Consider the following 9,940-nt stretch of genomic DNA (forward strand, 5'->3'; position numbering starts at 1 on the left):
TTCTGAAAGCACTAGACAGTTCATATTTTAACCTTTGCCAATCATCTGAAAGCTGTTGCAGTCACTCAGTGTTGCCTTTGCAGCATAAAACCAGCCATAGACTATATAAGTGAGTACTGTATTGCTGTTTTGCAATAAAACTATTATGGTACTGGCCGCCTCCTCATCTTTCTCCTCATCTTTCTCTTTCTCCTCCTCCTCCTCCTCTTCTTCCTCCTCCTCTTTCTCCTATGTATCTTCCTACTCCTCTTCTTCTAATGTAAAAATTATTCTTCGCTCACAAGCTACAGAAAAAGCATGCAGGCTGGTAAACAAACATTCAGAGAGGGTTGCATGGTCAACAGAAGAGGTGAGAATCCATGACATGTTTGTTTGCCAGTCTTAAGAAACTATGTGCTTCTCTACATTGTGCCATGGCCTCTCTATCTCAAACATGACATTTCAGACATCTACTTACAGAGCCGTGGTTCCAATTTGCAAGCTGGTAAAGAGAATTTTATACTAGGAGGAATTTGTTTGTATTTTAGGACTAGTTATGCTCAATAAGTCCCTCTTTGTGTAGCCTTGGGCAAAATATTTGAATTTTCTGATTGTTAGTTTCTTTGCTTCTAAGACCAAAAGACTGGAGAAGGAAGTGATCAAGGGCCATGATAACTTGTGTCGTTTGGATACATTTAGTATTATCTGGAGACATTTTTGCTTCTGTTTTTTGGTGGGGTTTTTTTTTTGTGTGTGTTTTTGTTTATTTTTTTTTTTTGCCAGTCCTGGGGCTTGAACTCAGGGCCTGAGCACTGTCCTTGGACTTTCTCAAGGCTAGAGCTCTATCACTTGAGCCACATGAGCACTTCTGGCTTTTTCCCTGTATGTGGTACTGAGGAATCAAACCTGGGTCTCTGAGCATGCTAGGCAAGCACTCTACCACGAGGTCAAACTCCCAGCCCTTTGCTGTATTTTTACCACTCAGGACTGCAGAGGTTGCTGTAGCAATTTGATGGTAGAAGCAGGGATGCTGATAAACATCCTAGAGAAAGTTCATCAGACAGGCAGCCCAGCAAAGAACCACTTTCCAAAATGGCAAAGATGGTCAGATTGAAAAATCCTGGACTCACAAACCAATTCTTCCACTTCCAAGAATCTGAACTTATAAATTCATTTTGCAGGAATATACTTAAAGTCCAAGTGCCTTTTCCCCTCTTAGCCATAGATTCAACTGTGTAAAACAAAAGGATTAAACAGTATAATCCCGAGATTCTTTTCAGTTTTAAAATACTCGAGCCTATGATTAACAGGGGAGTATTAAAAATAAATGTTATGGTTTTAAATCTAAGATTGCAAGAGTCATCTTACATTTTTGTCACAATAATAACCAGCATTGCCCAACTTCTTCATCCCCATATGGCAATGTTTGCAAATTTGAAGTCCTTGGGCTGAACTCTAGAGTGTTTTAGAACTTTGTGATTTAGTGGCCAACACGAAATGGGGTACATACAGGATATACACATATTTTCAACTTTTTGAAAGAAAAAGCAGAAGACTTTGCAAATCTGGGCTTAGTTTTTATATGCCAATGGTTAACTTTGAGCTAGGTAAAACTGTTACCTAAATTATCCAGGCCATAAGTGTGTATTTCACAAATCTGAAGAGTGTCTGGCCATCTTCATCTATTTTTATTGCCTACCTCACTACCTAACTGGTCTTTCTAAACGTCTGCATTTTCTTCTTTTGTCTTAGGTTTTTCAGTGTTTTCACTGAATAGCACACAATGTTAAGCACTAAGGATTTTAGAAGTGTCACACACATTAATGTTAAGTCTTGCAATAGAGCCCAAGTAATCAAAAGGATGAGAACAGAACTAGGAGAAAAGTCTCTGCAGCAGCTCATGAAAAAAATCTTAAGTGTTCTATTAAAAAAAAAAAAAAGGTCTTAAGAGTTTTAATGGACAATGAGGCAATGATGTCCTGTGATTGCCAACTTGCTGATGTGGTTCCCCCGGCTGCATTATGAAGAGTCCTGATGCTTTGTGGGATGGTCCTGTTCCTTCCACTGCTCACACACATCTGAATGAATCATCTTGTTCATTTCTTGGAATCTCATTTGAAGTGTGATGTTAATGAGGAGTTGAGCAATGAACTGGCAAGACGATTTAGAATCTTCCCAGGAGTGAGAGCTAAAAAAAAGTCTAGGGCCGTTGATTCTGGAGAGGAGGGGACTGCTCATGAGGTACAGAAGGACTCTTTTCCGATACTGGCACAGGTGTCCCAAGAAAGAACAGCAGGTTAGCACTATGCTCTTTATCACATGGCTTGTTGCTTCCCTGAGCTTTATTTTTATCATAGAATGGATTTAATTTTTAATATCACTCCCTTGTCCAAATATGTATGTATACCTGTCATCATATCCCTTGTCCAAATATGTATGTATACCTGTCATCATATCTACTAAATAAATACCATTCGTACATAGGAAAATTGATCTAGAAGAAAAATCATGTAAGGAAGTAAAGTAAATTCAGAGCTGTTTTGACTGGGTAGAAGCAACCTGTCTAGCAATGCAATATTTAATTAGCTCTTTACTCCAAGCTCTCATCTGAAAGAACCTCACAGCATTTCTAAGATTTCATGGTGTTCACTTAGAAAAGCTCTGGTCTAGAGCTAGCCATGATAATACACAGCTTTAATCCTAGCACTCAGAAGGCAGAGGTAGAAAGATTACAAATTCAAAGCCAGCTCCAGCTGCATAGTGAGACCATGTCTTAAAGACAAGCAAATAAACATACACAATGATGTCAATTTCTCACATCTCCAATTAATATGCAGACATGATATCTGGTTTCCTTCAGCAATTGCTACAGTGGCTGAGTAAGACAGTGCAAGAGAGGAAGGGAGTTAAATCTCTAGAAGGTAAACATTGAAATATACAGTTCAGAAGATGGGAGGGATTTGGAAAATAAATGTATTTCCAGAGGTCTAAATCCAGAGCATCATCCCCTGCTGAAGAGCCCATTTGGAAACAGTTCATATATCTGTGCAGCCCTACAGTGCAAGGCACTCCCTGAACACCCCATCTTTCTCTACCTCACCTTTCCTACTAAATAAACACTGGCTGCCACACTTGTGAATAAAGCCACTTTCAGCCCAACTAGGTCTCCGACTAAACAAAGCTGCGCAAGTAATTTGGATTAATCCATTAATATAACTCGCCTCCAAGACAATCTACAATGTTGGCAGTTATTGTTTGAGGATTTTAAGTAAAGCAACAAAAGGTCACTGAAACATTTCATTACAGTATTATTTATCATAAAGTATACACTTAACTCATTGTTTCTCAACAACTTCAGAACATTCCAAGAAATACTGATTGGTGGCTTCTCAGAACTCATTGTAGAGAAATAGAAATGTCATGGAGTTGTTTATTTAGGAAAAGAACTGTTACAATTAGTACTGTCTTCCATCTGTGTGGAGAGGCGGAAAAATAATTGTACTCGTATTATTTGCATTAGTTAGTTAGTTAGTTGTATTAGTTACTTTGGTGTTGTGACAAAAAATAACTTTTTAAAAACCTGTAACATAAAAATGTCTGAAGAGAAGGAGGATTTATTTAGAATCACAGTATCAGAAGAAGCAGTCCAGAAGAAGCAGTCCATGGTGGCGTGGCTCCATATTCTTGGACAAAACATCACAGCAGTGAAACTGTAGAGAAGGAGGTTTTTCAATTCATAGTGGACAAGTCTCAAACAATGAGACAGAGACAAGGGGCTGGCTATAACTTGAAGAGGGTACTTCACCTTCACCTCCAGAGACTAACTTCCTCCTATGAGGCTCTGCTTCCTAAAGTTTTCCCAATATCACTACTTTGAGATCAAGCATTCAACTCATGAGTGTTTTTTTTTGAGATACTTCCACTGTATATCATAATAAATATTTAAGTGGCTCCTCTTCTGTTTGTTTCTTTTGTGGAGTATGCTGCATGCCTTGTGAACTTGTATCTTGATGTCCAATTGGTCACAAAGGAGAAAAAAATCAAAATAGCTAACCTTTATTTATGCATCAGTCATTAATTGTTATTATTATTATTTGCAGTGCTAAGGTTTAAACCAAGACATACAGCATGCTTAGCATATCCTCTACCACTTAGCTATACCCTCAACTTCTTTACTTAGGAAAAAAAAAGAAGAATCACATAAGATGGAAATTTTTAGCTCTTTGACTTACCAAATATTTGCATTTTGTTTTTTTCCTGCGTGTATAACTTTGAACCAAAAATAGATGGTCACAGATACATACATATTATTTAAAGTTTCTGATAACACTCTGTGGTATATAGATACTTTTTTAAAAAGTGTATCTAGATGAGAGGCAGTCTAATACTAAAATGTATTTCAGCTAATGGTGTATGGTTGAAGTTAAAGGAATCACTCCCCCGCATGTTCAGTATTTGAATTTCATTCCCTTGCTGCTAGTGTGAGAGGTGTGTAGATGATTGCATAGCTCCCTCTAAGTCTAACATTCAGTCATTTTGAATGAACCCAGTGTATGCTGTGCTATAATTCATCTTGTGGGAACCCAATGCCAAAAGAGTGTTAGCTTTAGCAAGTGGTTACTGTGTAGCTCACTTGTCTAGGTAGTTTGATTGGTGGAAAGGGCTTCCTATTTCTACCTCTGTCACAAGATGCAGGCAAATAAAAAGAGCTTTTTATTTTATTTTATTTTTTTCAAGACCTGTTGACATCGGTGTCCTGGACAACTCAGATTCCAATAGGAAGATAATCACTGGGGTCTAGTTACACTATGATGGCGGACCATTCCCTCCCACTTGACCTGGAATTCCTTGGAAAGAAGTAAATACGGTCAATTTAAATTATGAGCATTTTCTTTAGGATGAAAATCAGAGGGGACTGCTGATTCAGTGCAGTCACTTAAGAGAGTGGGTAGCTTTTATTTTTATTTTAAAGAGATTCAGAGTCAGCTGAGGGCAATGGATGATACAGAACAGAGAATCATCTATGTGTTCTTTAAAATGGAAAACAAAAGTTATGTAATTCATCTTTATCTACACTCTTCTATTTTCCCCATTATATACCACATACTTATAAGTAAAATTTATTTCCCTATATAGGGAATCATGCCATATTCTGGACACAAAGTTTTCAATAAAATATTTCATAGGAAGTCCAATAGGAAATATAATGGCTCTGCTATTTGGTGATTTTGTGATCAAAGTCATTTACTTTGTCTGAGTGTCAATTTTATTACTCATATATACAAAGGCAATATTGTTTATAGTGTTTTCAAAAGCAAAATTGCCCAGTATATACTTAGAAATTTGTTTTGCCTATCCTGGAGCTTGAACTCAGCACCTGAGTGCTGTCTTTGGGTTTTCTCAAGTCTAGTGCTCTACCACTTAAGCGACAGCGCCACTTCTGGCTTTTTCTGTGTATGTGGTACCAAGGAATCGTACCCAGGGCTTCATGCATGCTAGGCAAGCAGTCAACCACTAGGCCACGCTTTTGTCTCCATACTTAGCAATTTTTTTTTTTTTTTTGCCAGTCCTGGGCATAAGCTCAGGGCCTGAGCACTGTCCTTGGATTTTTCTCAAGGCTAGAGCTCTACCAGTTGAGCCTCAGCACACTTCCGGCTTTTTCTAAGTATGCAGTACCAAGGAATCGAACCCGGATCTTCGTGCATGCTAGGCAAGCACTCTACCACTAGGCCAAACTTCCGGCCCCATACTTAGCAATTTTTATGCAAGAAACAACCCATAGTTGGCTAATCTATCTCTTTCAAGTTAGGTATACAACAAATGCCTTACATTAAAAGAAGTGGTCTGGAATCTCATTATGACAAAAAATATGTATATATATATATATGTACATGTATAAATGCATATACTTATACATATGTACATATTTATACATATAGATACATATGTACATATATGTATAAATATATTTATCCATTGATATTTCCATATACTTGAAACCCCAGTGAATGCTCTCATATTCTCTAGACTGGCAACAATAATGTGTCACAGTGTCAGTGTTTCCTAGAATGCGGAAAAGCGATTCAATAGACCCTGTGCAGCAGTGTGAGTACGCCAACCCTGGAAAGCAGGCTGCATTGCCTAGGGATGTAGCTGACTCAGCAACTCAGATGCTGTTTGCACAAGTCCCAGAGATAATATTCACCATAGAATCCCACAGAACACAACAGCCATAAATTCAAATGTCCACTTTTGTGACATGGATTGATGAATAACAGACACATGCAGCAATATATTCGACAACGTTGAACATTATAACTTGATAACATGGATAAATCTCAATAATCATGTTGAGCTAAGAGAGCAAGTCCCAGAAGAAGATATTCTGAATGACTCATTTACATAAAGGCCCAAACCAGGAATCATAAATGTGCAGGGGTGAAGCAACAAAGAAAAAAGTGATTTACATGAAATTGCAGTTAGAGGCTCTTTGTGGAAGAGAAAGGAAGATACTGTATCTGCGGCTTTTCAAGGTTGTTTACCCCTTTCAAATATGTTTAATGCTTTGAATGAATAAAAGCTGAACAAAACAAATAACATTATGTCCTATCCACCACCCAAAAATTCCAGTGCTGACCAACAAAATTAAATCCCCAAATGAGATTTATAATACCACACGATTTATGTAGATTAAAGACATGTATCCACCCCTCAAACCAACGCTACATATTTTCAGAGTATGCATGCATATTTAAAGGCATATTTCAAACTATTTGGGATGAGATCCCGTGGCAAAAAAGGAGAAAATGCAGTGAGACAAGAAAAGTACCATGCATGAATTATTTTAAAATCATGTAGGGTTATTCATTAATTTCCAAAAGTACTTTAAGAGGTAGAAAATGTGGCAGAAAAACCTCTGTCTTCCTCAAATGTATATTCTACATCTTTGAGAAAATTGATTTTCTAGATTTCATTGGTGGTTACCAGGAATGTTTATGTTGTGAAGGAATCCAAATGATTTTGACAAGAGCAATTTATTTTTCAATGGCTAAGCTGAGTCTTAAGAAATGGCAGGCCTTGGAATTAGGGAAAAGATGAGGATTGCCCATGTGTTGGGCTTGACTGGGGCATTTCCACGCCTCATTCCAGTCCCACAATCATCTTCTGTTTAACCTCAAAGTGTCAGGACTGAAGGGAAGGAGAAAGCAGGTGCCACATCTCCCAGGAAAAGGTTGCACAATTGATCATGCAGAATGGAGACCTTTATCAAGATAAATGAGCTATAGGCTTTGTACTGCCCTGTCTAAACCACAGCTGATGGTTCACCCCAAAGTCTACACTATTTCCCAAGGTTTCTTAGAGCCACTCTGAGGCTTTATAAGCACAGCAGTAATGTAATTGAATCATTCAGATTGAAGGATGCCTGCCTGACTCCAAAGCCTACCACAACAGACAATATAAGAGCTCAGATGACTTCAGGAGTAAGGATTCCTGGAAGGGAAAGGAAGTCAGTAGCATCAAGATAGAGGAAGATATGCTTATCTTATTTGGGGAATGGAGAAATTTTATTGTTGTATTTTGTTTCCCAAGACACAACAGATGTATAGAAGACAGACAGACAGACAGACAGATGATAGATAGAACTTTATAGATAGGGAAGAGGATTACTCAGAAATCCTTCAAATTTCTTGCAAGCATAGACAGAACCTTATTTAGGTACCAAGCTTGGTAAAATTCCTACATTGCAGCCCTAGACTTTTAAGAGTTTGTAATTTACTCTCAAGTAGATCTTACACTGTGTACTTCTAGAGCTAAGAAAGTAAGTGTTCAGAGAGAGGAGAGGAAATATCAGTGGAGCTGTGGTGTTAGTAACCGAGACGTTGTGTTCAACACCATTGCCTTACTAACTCCAACCACAGACTCATGAATTTCTGGCTGAGATGTGTGTTTCGGCTCTTTGCTACTGGATCTAGAAGGACCTAGGAACTTCTTCAGTGCTGGTAAGCATACTATAGGGTGTTGTCACAAATACGTCCCTATGCATGTATGGGCATATATATATATATATATACATATATATATATATATATATATATATATGCCCGCTGTCTCTCATCCCAGTCTATATGCTAGAAATTGGGGCGGTGCTTCTGAAATCAGGAGCAGGTTTCAGACTTCCAACAGTGTTTGATGCAAGTGGTGGACACAACTCAGCTGAGCCCTCTTTTCTCCGCAGGGACAGCTCTGAGGGGTGCATCTACATTGTCCCCCTCAGCTCCTCAGAGGGTATTAAAGATGTAGGGGCCACAGAGGTACCATACTTTCAAATACATCTTTGCTCTCTTCTCCCCCCAGATCAAGTCTTTATTCTGCTATACATGCTTCCTTGCATTTCCTTTTATAGGATTGTTCACTTGAGTCTTTGTCAAGGATCTGATTTTAGGCCACATCAAATATAGACAGCAGTGGGGAAGCCTTCATCCAGGGATTAGGGAGTGAGAGAAGTGTGGAAGGTCCCTCCTCAAGCTGCGTATAAACATCCCAGTCTTCAATCTAACTGGTAGATAATTCGGAAAGGTATGACACACATGTTTCAGGAGTTTACCTCAATGGTGACCTTGAAAATATGTTCTATATTTCTTTTCTGCACTTTAGTCATCACACTCCCTCCCTTCCTGCTCTCAATGAATTGCCAACTTCCATGCTTCTGACTCAACCTTTTGTTTCCTGGGTAACCCAAACTAAAGCACAAAGCTTATGGGAAAGTGAGTATGAAATGATCTAGAATGAAGGAAGAGGTCAGAGGGGATGATAGGCAGGAAAAAGAAATAACAAAAAGCAGGGAAGCAGGACTGGCTAGGACATTTTCAAAGGCGGTAGTGTAAGTTAGCTGTTATGCAAGGTTCCATTTGCTAAATGATGAGGCCGTCAGAAAGGAACATGCATAAGGCCATCCTAGGGGATTATTCCCCCAGACCCCATGCATTACTTGTCTTCCAAATTGTCTGTCCCCACTTCATGCATACATTTTTCTTCTACTTCATTCTTGTCATCATACATTTTTTTCTACTTTGTCCTTTCTCTCTTTTTTCCTCCTATAACTTATCACTCACTCTGTTAACCCGCTTTGGAGTGTCCCTCCTAAGAGAAGCAAAAGGCCTTTGGTTTTCTGGGACCAGTTGTGGGACAGAGGTGCCCTTGCAGCTTGCTTGCCAGTAGGCTGACGAGGTTCCCCTAAACAAATGAGACTTTGGAGAGTTGGGATGACCATTCCAGCCTTGGCCTATGAGTCTGGGCTCCTGCCATCCAGAGAGGGAGCTCACTGCAGGGGGTAAGGATGAGGTTAGCCCATCTGCAGAGCTAATGGATTGGCAAGGGAGAAACATGAGCTGCCTGACAGATCTTCCTGGAATGCTGGGCAGGTGGTCTAAGGAGATTGGAAGGAGCATGTGCAGGATGCCGGAATCGGTGTGGTCATTGTTAACACAGAATAAAATCTTTCACAAGTTGCAGGTCTCTAGTTAATGAGCACCTTTGTACAGTGTCCTGTCCTTCCCCTCACCAGCTGCTGACAAGCCTTATTAGTAATACTGACTGTGCTCAGGCTTCTGCCATTTTACTTTTCCTGCCACCTGGCTCTGGCCAGTCCTCCTACTCAGTGAAGCATGTGCTCTGGGAAGCTTTGCTCTGCCTGAGTGACTGTGGGGAATCACTGGTGGCGGGGTGGGGGGGCTAACCATGAACACGTGTTCATTGTTAGGGGCTTCCTATACCGTTCTGCTTAGATAGCTGGATCTTGTCCATGTATCTATTCCAGCATGACTTGCTAGGAAGGAGGAATGGTTATACCCACAAAAGGGAGTGGCCACTGTTAGGGCACTCTGAGAAGCTGTTGGGGAGGAGAGAGAATCAAAATCCCTGTGTTCTCTGGGCTTGATACATTCTGTGTACTTCCTATCCC

This window comes from Megascapheus bottae, chromosome 6, assembly GCF_031878675.1.
Source record: "Megascapheus bottae isolate mThoBot1 chromosome 6, mThoBot2.hap1, whole genome shotgun sequence".
NCBI classification, from domain to species: domain Eukaryota; kingdom Metazoa; phylum Chordata; class Mammalia; order Rodentia; family Geomyidae; genus Megascapheus; species Megascapheus bottae.